Raw genomic sequence first — 14,950 nt, 5'->3', positions numbered from 1 at the left:
GAGGGAGGGGAGAGGGGAAGGAGGGAGGGAAAGGGAGAAAGAGAGCAACAGAAACACAAAGAGAGAGACAGAGAGAGTGAAACGCAGAGTGAGAGGCAGAGACAGAAAGATAGAAAATGAGAGAGAATTTCCTAATGTATTTGAGAATAGCCTCCAGAGAAATCAGCACAGGCGTAAGAGTTTGAAAAGCATTAGGAGGAACCACCCTTTCATACCCGTTTCACTCATGCTACAGTACAGAAATATTTCTTAGCAACAAGAAAACAATCAACAAGGAATCCAGCCCACACTGTGCCTGGCCTGACATTTGGTGTAGTTCTGTACTGGAGGGAAGTGTGTCACCTGGTGTCTCTGTCCTCACGGAATTTCAAACCTTGGTGGAGAGACAAAGCTATGGGAAAGAAGAAGGTACATGGATATGGACAGAGAGCTTGCAGATGAAACAATAAGACACGATTTCAGTTTGCCAAACCATAATGAGGAGCCATATTACGTCCACTAGATGGAAGAGAATCAAAAAGACTCCAAACGTGCCTACAAACCCTCTGATATTGCTGCTAGAACTGTGAAACAGTATAACCAGCTGGGAGACTATGTGGCAGTTCCTGCCAAAACTAAATATACATTACAGAAGCCTCTCTGATACCCAAAGAAATTAAAATATGTCCACGCCTGGGCCTGGGATTTAGCTCAGGGGTTCTGCCACCTGCCTCATAAGTACAAGGACCCAAGTTCAATATCCAGTACCAAAGCACAAAAACCACAAAAACATTCTTATATGAGAATGCTTATAGCATCCTTTCTTGTAAGTGCTTAAAACTGGAAATAACCCAAATTTGTATCAGTGACACAAGGGATAAATAAATTGTAGTATATCTCAACAGTGGAATGCTATTCAGTAATTTTAAAAATTTACTGGTACATGAAGCGGCATGAATATATTTCAAAGCCATTGTTTCATAAAAGAAGCCAGACAGTGTAGGCCCAGACAATGAGTGCATACACCCAAGAATAGCAGGAGGTATGATTCCTTCCATATGAAATCCAAATACAAAGAAAATTAATATCTTGTGATAGAAATTAGAAAGTCACAGAGGGTGCATATTCCTAAAAAGATGCAGATAACTTTCTGAGGAACACGGAAACTTTACTTATTTTTGGTAGTAGCTATATAAGTGTATATTATTGTCATAATCCATCAGATTTAACTCATAAATCTATGTTTTATTCTATGTTACTGGTCCTCAACTTTTTAAGTGTCAAATTCAGAAGTCTTGTTCTTCTCAGACCCTCTGGTCCAGTTACCTTTAGTACCAAGAGATTCTTCCTCCTTAAACCCTCTAATATGTCTCCAGATCTCCTACAGAGAGGCTTAGAAACATCTACAGGTATAGGGGAATAGAGAGAGCACTCAGAGAAGGTGGATATTGCCAACCCATACTACAATGGGAAAACATAAATTCAGAGAGGGTAAGCAGCTCTCTCCAAATCGCCCGGCTGGTGGTGAGTTATAGAAACAGCACTCTCTATCTACCTGCCTGTCTCTAAAATGTATGTTCGGACAAATACACTCCTGGCTCCATGCCATATTGTGGAAACTTCACAAACACATAGCACCAAGATTCTCTATCTGGTGTGCCCAGAAGAAGAGGGAATTTAGTAACCCACAGAATTTGTCAGAGAAGGAGAGATCGATGCCCATTACAGGGAGTAAGGAAAACAAACCAAAAATGTAAGCAAATTCTTGCAATGTGTTGAAGAAACAAACTTTAATATCCAAAATATATAAGAACCTTCTAAAGTTAATGAAAAAATATTAATAACCCACAGAAAATTGTCTGAAGGATATGAAGTGGCATTTTATAGAATTAAAAAAGTCAAAAAACACATTCAATCTGGATAGCAATTAAACATAAAGAATTAAATATAAATGTTATCCATATATTTGCCAAATGTTTTTAAAGATTAGTAATGCATGTGCTGGCAAGAGTGTAGGGTGCTCAGATACACGGTGTGAAGTAGTATAAATTGATGCTACTTTTGGAGGACAATTTGACAGTATGTATTAAAATACAATTTGACAGTATGTATTAAAATACAGGCATAAATTCCATTTGACCCACAACCCCATTTTATGCCACAGAAATGCTAATACAAATCCACAGAGGTATGTGCACAAGGACTTCCATTTAAGCATTATTTACAATGGCAAACAGAAGAAGCAACATAAATGCCTATGAGTAGGAGACCAAGGGAATATTATGCAACTGTTAAAAAGAAATCCTAACACTAGAGTGAAAGAGCTGCATGTGGAAAGTTATCCATCATTATTAACCGAGTGAAAAAAGAAAACTGTGGAGGATATATAGAAAATGTTGCCTTTTTAAATGTTAGAACAAACCAGATAGGAGTGGAACTGCACCCTGAGTAATGATTCCTGACTGAGTAGGTTTTAGAGATTAGAGAGTAGATAAGATTATATATTTGAACACAGTAGGAACTCAAATACTATCTGAATTTTTTTTCAAGGCAGGGGGCTAATGCAAGAATCCAACACGGAGGAGGTTTTTAACAGGAATCCTGGGAGCAGAGACAAAGCCCTCTTCCAATAAACCCAGGAAGGTAGAAATGACAGCAGTAATTTTTATTTCTTTAGCACTTCTGAGTTTTTAAAGTCCTTTCACATATGGCCTCTCAATTTATGACTCTCACAATTTCTCAGGGTTGGATTGTGACAAGGAAATCTTCAGCTAAGTAAGTGAATAGCCTGTGCCTGCTCTAAAAGGGAGAGATAAATCTGCCCCATTTCCCCACAGCACTCCAGGCTCCTACCTCAGCGCATTAGCAAAAAGAAAAAGTGCTCAAGGTTTACTTGGGGAGAGATTGAGCTATTGTCAGTGAGCAAATGCACTCCCACTCTCCTGTATCTGAACAGAGCTTCTTTTCATTCAGTCTTACTGCTGAGGGAGACAGGCAGGCAGAAGACGACCAATGGAAGACAAGCTCCAAGGAAACAACCTGATATAGGCAGCAACTTCATGTCCTGTATCCTGAGAGCTGAACTCTTGGGCAGAAGCAATGGCACTCAGTTCTAACAGGTGCCTCTTCAGTGTACACAGCTCAGGGTTGTCAGAGTCAGGAGCATAGCCCAGGAGAGTCCTGGGGTGCTGTGACATCCATGAGTTCCAGCTCCATCAGGATGCCAGGGTGCCTTGTGCATCACAGAGATGTGGATGGTACAGAGACCCAACTTCATGTCTAGGCTCCCCGAGACACTCTGTCTCTAGCCCTGCCTATCTTCATGGGCTTGGTTGAGCCAGTTGCACAACTCCTTTGAACTTCTGTTTCCTCACCTGTGAAGTGGGGATGCTGACAAGTGTCACCTAGCAGGAATATGAAGAATTCAATTGGAAAGTGTAGGTAAAGGACTTATTTAGCACAGGATCTGAGACCTGGTATGCAAGCAGTATTTTGCTATTCATTTCTAACTATGACTTAAAGGCTAATCATAGAGTATGGCCACAAAAAAATTCTGCAGAGGACACACTCAGCAAAGGTGTATGTTTGTGAAGGTGTGTATGCAATGTGTGTAGTGTGTGCTTATGGAGAGCAAGGAGTTAGAGTCCTGCCTGAGCAGAGATGGTTTAATATTTTTATATCAGGCACTTCTGGGGAGTGGGATTCTCAAACTGTGTTACTATTCATTTGGAAAACCATTAAGAAAATAAATTTCCAGGCCCAGATCAAGGTGGAATTTGCCGCAAACATCTCTTCCCTGCCTAAGCAGTTATTCTAATGTCATTTCACACACGTGGCTACAACTGGGGATCTTGAAAGAAGGCATCCTCATTGGAAGCTGGCTGTTTCCTCATTCAGCTCCCTAAGTACAGATGTTTTGCTACTTGATTATTGGAAAGAACAAAAGTGATGCCACAATTTACCATGCCGTGTCCCAAACACATTTATTAATCAAGAGTCTCTGTTCCAACATGGTATCAGAGTGTTAGTCCTTCTGATTAGAGAAGCCTCCTGCAGCAAGTTTGCTCAGAGTCTATAAACACTGGGGAAATGGAAAGAAACAGCATCTCAGCTATCACTCTGCTCTCCCACCTGAGACTGTTCACACCCCTACTGTCAACACGGAGAACTCGGCTGTACTTTTCTGCCATGCCAGGAGAAGCCTGGATGTGCCACCTTTCTCATTAGAAGCACCTGATGTAAGGTCTTAAGAAATGTCACAGAGGGGTACAAAGGATGAAAGAAAAGGAAAAACTTTCTAGAGCAGTATGATGGCCCCCAACTACACACCAATCCTCATCCCCCAATAGGGTTTCCCCACCGAAATTGCCTATGCCTGATTTCTTTCCAGAAGAGGTCAACTCCTCACCCAAATACCACAATTTTCACAAGGTATTCTGGGGACAGCCCAAGAGGATCTGTGGTGGGGGAGGGGGGTCTGACTTCCTCCCCAGGGACAGCACAGCCTGGAGAAGGGGTCAAGAGCTCAGTTACCTATTTTCATCAGAAATGCAGAAACTCATAGGGTTGGGAGATCAGAAGGAAGAGAGGGTTGGCTATGAATATTGCTTGGATAAAAGCAACCCTGGGTGGCCCTTCCAGGGGTCACATGAGCTTTCTGCTAACCAGAAGTGTCCTGGGAATATTCCCAAAGTGTCAACACAAAAGCTTCTGTTCTATTCTGCCAGTATATGTAGATCATGGTGCTATAAATGGAGAGCATATGAAAATGAATATAAAACTGAATAGAACCCAGTCCTGGTTCTTGAAGCTCTCACCAGCTAATGTCAGATATATATGTCTTTTTAATGTGCTGCAGTAGGTTTTAGATCAGTAAAGAAGCAAGTTCAAGAACTCAGAGGTGCTCACAGTCCATCCTGGGGCAGAGAGGCCAGAGGAAAGATTTCCTGCTCTTCCTTGGCCTTCATTCCCCAAACATTAAACTCCGCATAAGTCCAACTGTATATCTCCTGCTCACCCAATCAGGCTGGGCTCCAAAGGCCAGGCTGTGTGACAAAGAAGCTGCTGATCTGAACTCTGGGCCACACAGAGTGATGAGAGCAAGAACAGAGACTCCCGAGCTACTCAACACTGCTTCCAGGAGGAATCCTGTTGCCAGGCCCAGGATCTTCGAGTCTTCAGTTGAAACAGAGCAGAGTTTACCCTTATCGCATGTATAACTTCAGCTCTGTCTCTGTCCCAAAGATTGAAAAATGTGTCTACACTGTCAGAGATTCAGGGCTTGACTGGTCTGCAGAATGAGCCTTCACTAATCGTACACAGTAAGCATCAGCCCCCGGCCCAGTTCTTGTCTACATCCACGGCTGGAAGTAAACCCCTTCATCCAAGGAGGATTATCCCACCAAGTATTTCCAGGCACCCCCAGGAGCTACAAAGAGGCAGGAAAGATTCTCTGCCATCTCAAAGGAAGCCTCCCAACCGCTGTAACTGTACTGAACATCTAACCTGTAAGAACTGTAAGAAAATCAACTCCCAGAGGTATAAACTACCCCATTTGTGGTACTCTGTTACCTGTGGTGGCGAGGCAAATGGGCTCAGACACTCTTACCAGGGTAAAGAGGGAGGATACAGAACTTTTATGTGGAAACTAGTGAGTTAACCTTTTTCACTGCATTTCCTGGCCCTGTTAATTTCTTCTTGTGTGCATTATCTGTTCACACATTTGCAGGAAGGACAATGCTTGGGTCGAGGATCAGCCACCATTCAGCTCAGGACTCAGAGGCTCTGGGGTGACCTGTGGCTGGCCAGAGTCTCCTCTGTGCTACTCAAAGTGGGAACCCAGACTTCGGGAAGGTAAAATCTGAGCCCTTCCAGTGTCCCTCACATTTCTTCAACCTTTGGCCATGCCACTCACTGGCACTTCCTCCTTGATGTAGAATTATTCATCTTAATTTGCTTCCACTGATTAGAGCACACTTTCCGTTCCAAGAGTGCTGAATTAACACAATTGCAATAGTTTAGGAACATCAGAAGCACAGCATACATTTCCTGATTGGGCTGTTACTGTTGTCCATGCTTGGGATTTAAAATGGGCTCATTGGGGTGGAGAAGCTTCCCTAGCCCTTGCCTTCCTCACACAAGCCCTCCACCCTCAAATCCCAGTGCTGTGAGACAGAAATCCAAAGGCACAAGACAGAATTGCAGTCACCTGGCTTCCCTTTCTCTCCTCGAATCCCACCCTGACCTCCATCTTCAGCAAGCTGCAGCCTCCTCCCCTCTCCAAAGGGCTCTGGCCAAACAGGACATCAGTGACGGTTAGGGCATAAAGACAAGACATCAGCTCCTTTCTAAGGACCCTTCCAATATGTAGGACTTTTTAAATATACAGTGGTACCTCAGTTTACAAACTCAGTTCTCTTCACAATTCTGGATGCAAGACAATCTGAACAAATTAAATTGCCCCCATAAGGCCAACATTGAATCTAATCATTAAAATTGATTTTATTCTCATCAGAATCATGGAAAAAATTAAGCTCACAAACTGAGTTACCACTGTAGTTTACAATCACTTAAATTTTGCACAGTTGCCCATTTTAATTTCAAACTAATTGTTTCCACACTGGAAATATTCAAACTATTCATCAAGTGTATGTCTTGATTTTATTTTAGTCCTTCTGATTCTTAGTCATTTCATGTACATGCACGTTTACATATTAGACTATATCAAATTTGGGGTCATGACCTATTTCTTTTTTGTCTTCTTCTATAATCAGTGATTTTTTAAAAATAGATTGATGAAAACTTAATCTGCACCTCTACAGCTCAAGAGTGAGACAGGGTAAAAAGACTTGTGGAGAGAGATGCAAGAATAACCAGCCTACCCTAAATGGTGGTACTTGGAGCTGTTTAAGGATTGCCCCCCAAGTACGGTGAGAGGAGATGGTATGCAAACAAGAATTTAGAAAACTATGACTAATGTAGTCTGGCGGGAATCAACAGTAGGGAGGGGATCCAGTAGAAATTTGCAAAAAGTTGCAAACTATTTCTCTAACTTAATCTTTCACAATTAATAATTAAAATCATTTTACTGTGTATTCTCCCTTAAGTTAAATTCAATCAGTCTTTCATTAGGAAATATATACATAACACCTACAGAGGAATACTTTGTTATAATTCACTGTCTGCCTCAGTCAACCAAGGCTTTGGAAACAAGTGTCTCGGATGTTTTGTGTCTCTTGCCTTAGCTCTGATCTTATAGGACAAGGGGGAGGAGGGTACATTTTTAATTCCTTATTGTCCTCCTATAAAAAATTGTTTAAATGTTTTCTAGAAATTGTTGTTTAGCAAATGCTTTTTGGAATTGAGTTAAGCTAAAGTAAAGAGAGAGAAGGTAAAGGGAAGGGGTCTATTAGAATAAAGAATAAAAGTAAAATTAGACATGATATCATAAACCTGTAATCCCAGCAATCGGGAAAGCTGAGGCAGGAATGTGGCAAGTTTGAGCCTAGTCTGAGAAACTTAGTAAGATCTTGTCTTGAAATGAAATTTAATTTTTTAAATTAAGAAAATGAGATTTAAATGACAATGATGATTCAAAGAAGGAAATAATTAGAACTAAGGGGAAAGGAGGGTGAATGAGGATGTTATGGAGCAACAAATCTTAGGTCTAGGGGGATAAGTCTTAAGTTTTGATGGATTTCTAGAGATCATCATTTAAGGATTCTTGAATTAAGAAAGAAGGAGGACAGATGGTCCTTTTAACATTTCTTCCAATCATAGAGCTCAAGGCAGCACATACCAGTATCACTTTGACACATAGTTGGCTAGGCCACAGTAGGGCTATTTAAGTACTCCCAAAGATGTAATCCATAAGCCCATGTTCAGACTCTTCTGGTAAAAAGTAGACAGCAGTTACAGCAGCTGAACTAACTCCATAATCCTGGGCACATGGATAATTCATTAATTGGGGGGCATTATGTTGATAAAATTCAAAGCCTAAAAGAACCTCAGTACCCTGTCTTCTCTACTTTCAGAATGCATTGTCCAAATCCTGGATCCATGAAATCCAAGCCTGGCTCACTAGCATTACCTATCCATGTGCATTATTTCTTGCAAGATGAGTTAACAACATTACTTCTAACTTGTGTAAATCAAACTGCCCTTTGAATTTACTACTTCCTGGTGGAGGAACCATTCCTCCAAAGTTCCATTTTTCCATTATGGCCTTGGTGGTCATATGGGCATCGTAACCGTGACACATAACTCTCCTGTACTGCTTTCATTACATCAGGCTCAAGTGGACCTTGGGCAAAAGATGACTAATGACACCCCCTTCAGTGTGGCACAAATGAATCAGACACTGCACCAGGAAGCAGTGGAAATAGAACAAAGCTATGAATCAGGAGACGTGGGTCTTCAAGTTATGCTTCTAACTAGTTATGAAATCTTGCAAAAGTCTCTCTAGGCATCAGTGATTACCTACTTTTAAAAATATGTTCCCATTAAATTTTAACCTACTCTTGACTAGTAGCTCAAATGCTAATTAAATGTCTCTGTATTAAGACATAAGTTTTAAATTTTTATTTTTCTGGATATTGTGGAGGAAAAAATTATTCTACCAAGGTGTGTAAGTACCTGAAAAAATATAAAACAAGAAAACAAAACAAAAAAAAAACAGTTTATGCATATGACTAGACTCCGTGACAGCAATTTAAAATAAAGGAAATCTTTGGCATTGATTCCTCTAAAACTTAGAGTAACTACTACTTTATACAAGGTCTATCAGTTAAATGGATTTTATTTTTAGAGTTTGTCTATGCAATGAGCAAAGATGAACAAAAACAAGGTGAGAAAAAGAGCCTATCATGCACCTTTAGTCATTTTAAATTATAAAAAGTTGACTTCCATTTCTCTTCCAAGAAATCAAGGAATTTATTCATTAAGCTATCAGACAATATAGAACTCAGAATAAAAGCAATCTTTAATCACCTGCATACCAACAGATATGGACATCATCAAGATTTTTGAACTGCTCATTCTCAAAAAGTAGTATAAATATGCTAATATTGGGTAATGGTGATATTTATTTATATTTGCTACCTATAACCCAAAGTTCTTCTCTGATAACACTGTATTTTGTGATCACATTCTTCAACATGCTCAGGGCCTTGACTGACTAATAAATATAAAGAATTATCTGCTCCTCATGAAAAATTTAACAAGGATGAAAGCTGTATGATAGGAGTAGCATATTTTGATTATACTTTAATTCAGAAACTACATAGATGTTTAAGAAAGAATTTTTTGAACAGTGTGTTTCCCTAGATCCCTTTAATTCACAGTATTTCTACAAGTTGGCCAACTTTGGGTCATGTCACACAGAATCTTCTGTAGCAGGAATTAGGACACGCAGAGCTCATTTAAAGCTCACTAGCACCTTTTAACATGAACTGATTATCCATAGGAAAGCTCAGCCCCATCCAGCCTTTCTTTGGGTTCAAACGTGAACACATTTCCCTGCTATCTACCAAGAAGTGATGGCTGAATGAAGACACTACAACATCTCTTCCAGGAGCACAGTTGGAGATAATCTAATATATCCTGAATTTTTTACTCTGTCTGTATATTTCCCCTACTTATTCCCAATACGACCCCAGAACAATGACTTCAGTAATGGCAGACGTGAGTTGGACCAATACTTAAAGTCTGATCCAAATACAAGGATGAACAAAGAGTTGTATTAGAATCATCTCAGTCACTATGACCTTATTTAACCACTCAATCCATAAACGTCCCCTATAGCGTGAAGTGTGAAGAGATGCATAAGACCACACATGTGGGTTAGTACTGTATAATATATGCTGGCTTTCAGTATATCTCATATCCTCAGATCAACAAAGTCTAGTGGCCTCAGCAGCCAGTGTGAAGTGAGGAGTTTCCCAAGGCAGAGGAGCTGAGCCCCACAAGCATGCTGCCATGTCTACCATGTTAAGCTGAACAAGGGTACAGGGACCAGATCAGCTCTCAGCCTCTCCCTCCTACCCCCATAAGAGGAATTCCTCCCTTTGCATCAGTTACATCCTTCAATGTTTCTTTGGAAAACAGGTAAAACTCTTCACTCCATTTGAGAGACATTCTGGTCCTTCTTTCATAGAGCCATTTCCATAAACTCCTACATCTGTGAGTGCGTGCTAAGTATTGTCCTCCCTAACATTATTCTTGCCATTGAAGTCCTATTAGATCATTCATCTGTAGTGACTACACCTGAAGTCAAGTCCTGTATTTAAACTCCTCAATTGGAAACAAAGTCTCTGTAAATACGATAGGGTTGGCTGGGGGATGGGGAAAAAATAAGAACCAAGATATATCACGTAAAGGTACAAAATCCAAATGATGAATATAACTGTAGTGTGTACCTAAAATGTACCAATAAAGAAAAAATTAAAAAATCCTCAATGTGTTCAATATGTTTAACTCATGCACACACACACACACACACACACATATATAAGCACATACACACACGCCAGCCCACTCTTACATGATACATGGTTATAAAAGATTTTCCCTAAAGATAGAATTGGACAATTCTCAAAAGAAGAAATTCAAATGGACAATAAATGTATAGGAGAAAATTCAATATCTTCAATAGAGAAATGTTAGTGAGGAGGAAGAGAAATAGGAACTCTCACACACAACTGGTGAACATAATTAGTATAGTGACTACACCAAAGTAGTTTGGCAGTACATGGTTATAAAAGATTTTCCCTAAAGATAGAATTGGACAATTCTCAAAAGAAGAAATTCAAATGGACAATAAATGTATAGGAGAAAATTCAATATCTTCAATAGAGAAATGTTAGTGAGGAGGAAGAGAAATAGGAACTCTCACACACAACTGGTGAACATAATTAGTATAGTGACTACACCAAAGTAGTTTGGCAGTCCTCAGAAACTAAAAGTAGAACTGCCTCATGATCCAGCAACCTTACTTGTGGATATATCTCCAAAGGAAACAAAATCACCGTATAAAAAAACCTGCACATCTACCTTTATTGCAGCCCTACTCACAATAGCCAGAATATGGAATCGACCCTAAGTGCCCATAAGCCAATGAATGAATTTCTTAAATGTGGTATACATAGGCAATGGAGTATTATTCAGCCATAAAAATGATGCCATATAACTCGGAGCAAAATGGATGAAACTGGAGCACATTGAGTGTAATATGTCAGACACAGAAAGACAAAAACTGCAAGGTCTCTGTCATAGGCAAATGCTAAAAATATTGATCTGAACGTAGGATATTGTTTACTAGATGTTGGAAAGCCAGAGAAGGGACAGGGAGGCTGCAGAACAGGTACCCAAATACAATCAGATAGGAGGAATAAATTTGGGTGTCCTACAGTGCAGTAGGGAACTACAGTTTCCAATAACTTACTATATATTGTATGAGTAACTGGAAGAGAACAATTGAAGACTTTTAATACAAAGTAATGAGGAGACAGAAACTTTATTGTGTACACCTGATTTCATAGGTATACATGTATTAAAGTATTGTACACATGTATTAAAGTATCACACTGTGCCTTATAAATATGAACAACTGTGTTCTAATCAAAATTTATAAATGTTTAAGGAGATGGCTTGATCATCACACAGCAAAGACATGTATCAAATTTTCACACTGGGCCCCATAAATGTGTACAAATAAAATAAAACATATAAAAAGATTTGCTTTCCAAATATTATTCATAACTTGAGATGACAATCTTGACACTCATTACCTTCATTTGTATGAAGCTTTAGAGTACAGCTATCATCATAATTATGAGGCATTTATTGGGCATATACTAAAAAACAAGAAAGAGAAATATGTGAGCAACTGCAGCTCTGACTGGAAGAGTTTGAACATAATAAACAGAAAGAAAAAAGAGTCCAGAAATACAGACTGAAGGAATTCTAGACCAGAGGATCCGCAGTAAACATTCTTTTATCCCCATCTCTGAATTCCCTGCCTAATGAGTTTTTAAATATCATTTATGAACCAAGATCCAGGTGACTAGTCATATACTTCTCAAAGCATTCCCAGATTCATGTTCATTATCCCCAGATCAGAAATAACTTTTCAAATTTTTCAACTCCCTCAGTAGCATATCTACTTTTCTAGGATAGAATATTTTCTTCCTTGTACCATAATTATTTTTGTATATGTCCTATTTTCAGGGCTAGACTTGAACAGCAACCTCTGAGAGACAGAATCTATGTATCTGTGGATTGGCATGACCTAGCAGAGAGCCTTAAGCACAATAGGAAATAAGCAGGCAGCCTCACCATGACACACAGCACCCAGGATAATTTCTGTCACACAAAGCAAACACATTCAAGCTCCAAACAAAATCATGCTACAGATGAAGTTTGTTTCCGCCTTCAGGATCCTCCATTCAACTTACTTGTCAAAAACACAATGGAGGTGGACCATTCTGAGATCCTGGGGCAGATTTGCGGGCTCTACATAGCTCTTTCTAGCCCATCCTGTTTCCTTTCCCACCCCCCAAAATCACTAGATTGCAAGAAAGGATCTGATTGGCTTACTAACTGAAGTAGTAGCCAGTACAGTTTTCCTCCCAAAAAAGAAACTATTTCCTATGCCAAATATTCTCTAACAGCAGGCAGAGGCCCTAGTGATAGTAGCACAGAAGGGAGTACAGGAAACCCTCGGTATTGGAGTGGGGCAGTGCCTGGTACTCTCTCCAATCAGCTGCTTCACCTCAGCAAGGTTAAGCGCTGCCTCCACTCTTGCTGCTTCCTTCTGCACCTTCCAAACATGCTAAGCCACAAAGCATAGATTCTCTGCAAAACTGGAAGCTGGGTCTCAGAAACGGCCAAATAGAATTTCTTAGTCACAGCACTTCAGAAAATGTGAAATTGGATCTTGATCACTGCGAAGCTGCTGTCATGATTAAGTAGAAAAAAGCAGACAGACATCTGTTCTGCCTGGAAACATGGACAGCATACTAATCCTAAATTCCTGCCTGCTGCGGAACATCACGGTCTGGGTTTGAACAGCCTGGGCAGGTCACAGCCAACCCGGAGGAATGGTGTTCCGCGCTGAAGTACCCAGGGACTGCAGCCTGTGCCCTGCCTGGGCTGAAGGAAAGAGTGAATGGAGCTCTTTCTCCCTCGCTTCCTCTTGCTCTTGCAGACCTGGATCCCAGGAACCAGCCTAGGAGTCAAACCTGCAAGATGAATGTTGTGCTCTTCATTCCCTTAGCTGTCACAATGCCCTCTTCTCTCCTCCAGAACTTTCATGCACCTGTCGAGGCCCAGCTGTGGGCCCTCATCACTCACTTACTAACTGATTCGTTTACCAACAATGAATAATTTGTGCAAAGCACTGTGCTCATTAAAGTGTGGAATAGAAAGTATACTGCAGGCACATCCTTTCTTCAGAGTGCTCACAAGCCTAACAGGAAAGAATAAGTACATTCAAAAATCATTATAATATAAGGAGAAAAACCTGACAGCACCACAAGACAGGTAATACTGGAGGCAATAGTGGACAACATAAAGAATGAGTTCCATTCAAGCATATCAAAGAAGGTTTCATTGAAAAGGCAGCAGGAATGCTGGCACTGGGAGCACTGCCAGCAGGGGAACAGTTATAGGGGAAGAAACAGGGAGAATCGTGTGAAAAACACCAAGTCTGTTCAGTCTGATGAGAAACGGCATGGAAGGGAAGTCACCTAATAGGAGGCTATGAAGGCAGTGTGAGTCCAGATCACAATGTCCCTCCTGGAAAATAATCCAGGAGACAGCAACCGCCCCGACCCTTCTGATGCACTTTTTTTTAATAATGCTTCTGTTTGTTCCTTACCCTGTGTACTCCAAATGGCAGCTATTCTGCCAAATGTGTGTTGAATAATGGACTAATAAGCGACTCACTGTTAAATGTCTCCATATACTATAACTGAGGGAAATAGTGTGATGTTTTAAGTCAAAGCCTAGTTGCTTCCAAGTAATCATTTCTGTTACCTCATGTGTGCAAAATAAATAAAGAGAAATTATGATTTGTGCAAAGCAAGATAACGGTGATGATTCACATGCCATGGACATTCACACGTGTCTGGGTATGTAAGCCATGTGTTACTCATCTCAGAAATTAAATGGCCTCCAACTGAGCTGGAGCAAAGGCCAATGTGCAAGTGGAATTTGGAAAAGCTGCGTTGCCTCTGGCCTCCTGGATGAGCATAGGCCAGAGATGGCGCAGCTGGAAATGGATCTGACAAATCAGGAGATAAAGCAAATGAAGTGTCTGAGAAATTTAGAAGTCTTGAGACTCCAAGTTGAAAATACTCATAGTTATACTGTTCAGCTAAATAATACTAAAATAACAACAATAATAAAAATAACATAACTGCTATTTAGTGAGTACTTACTATATATCAGACATTGTGATAGATGCCTTTTGAATATAATCTCATTTAATTCTGGTAACTACCCCGTGCAGCAGATATTGTTATAGACATTCTGCAGATGAGGAAAACAGCATATAAAAGTGGTGACATTACTTGACCAGAGTTAAATAGCTAGCAAGTGGCAAAACCTGGATTAAAATTCAGGTTCATCCCATTACAAATCTTAACTAGACTACATTTCTAAGTGGAAAGATACCTTAGCAAATGAGATCAGGACAAAGCAAGGCATGATGGTGTGACCTGAAGTCCTCGTACTCTGGGAGGCTGATGCAGGATCTCAGGACCCCAGCCTGAGCAATTAAGCAAGAGTGAGATCCTGCCTTAATGGAAAAAAACAAAAACAAAAAACAAAAAACAGTGAGGGTAGAGCTCAGTATGAAGGCACTAGGTTGGATCATCAGTAGAGGGAGGAAGGAAGCCGGAGAGGAAGAGAGGGAGGGAGGGAGGGAACAAGGGAGGTGGAAGAAAGTGCGGGGGAGAAAGTGGGGGGGGGG

At 40.4% G+C, this 14,950-nt stretch overlaps 1 long non-coding RNA gene across 1 annotated transcript in view; it reads right to left on the bottom strand.

The window, feature by feature from the left end:
* LOC104861483 overlaps positions 1 to 14,950 on the bottom strand; it is a 56,121-nt gene that overhangs the window by 39,909 nt on the left and 1,262 nt on the right. The window lies entirely within an intron of this gene.

Source organism: Fukomys damarensis, unplaced genomic scaffold (assembly GCF_012274545.1).
Source record: "Fukomys damarensis isolate Sample0158 unplaced genomic scaffold, DMR_v1.0_HiC HiC_scaffold_10, whole genome shotgun sequence".
NCBI lineage: Eukaryota > Metazoa > Chordata > Mammalia > Rodentia > Bathyergidae > Fukomys > Fukomys damarensis.
Note: the sequence above shows the minus strand (reverse complement) of the source record. Positions and strands in the feature narration are given on the sequence as shown.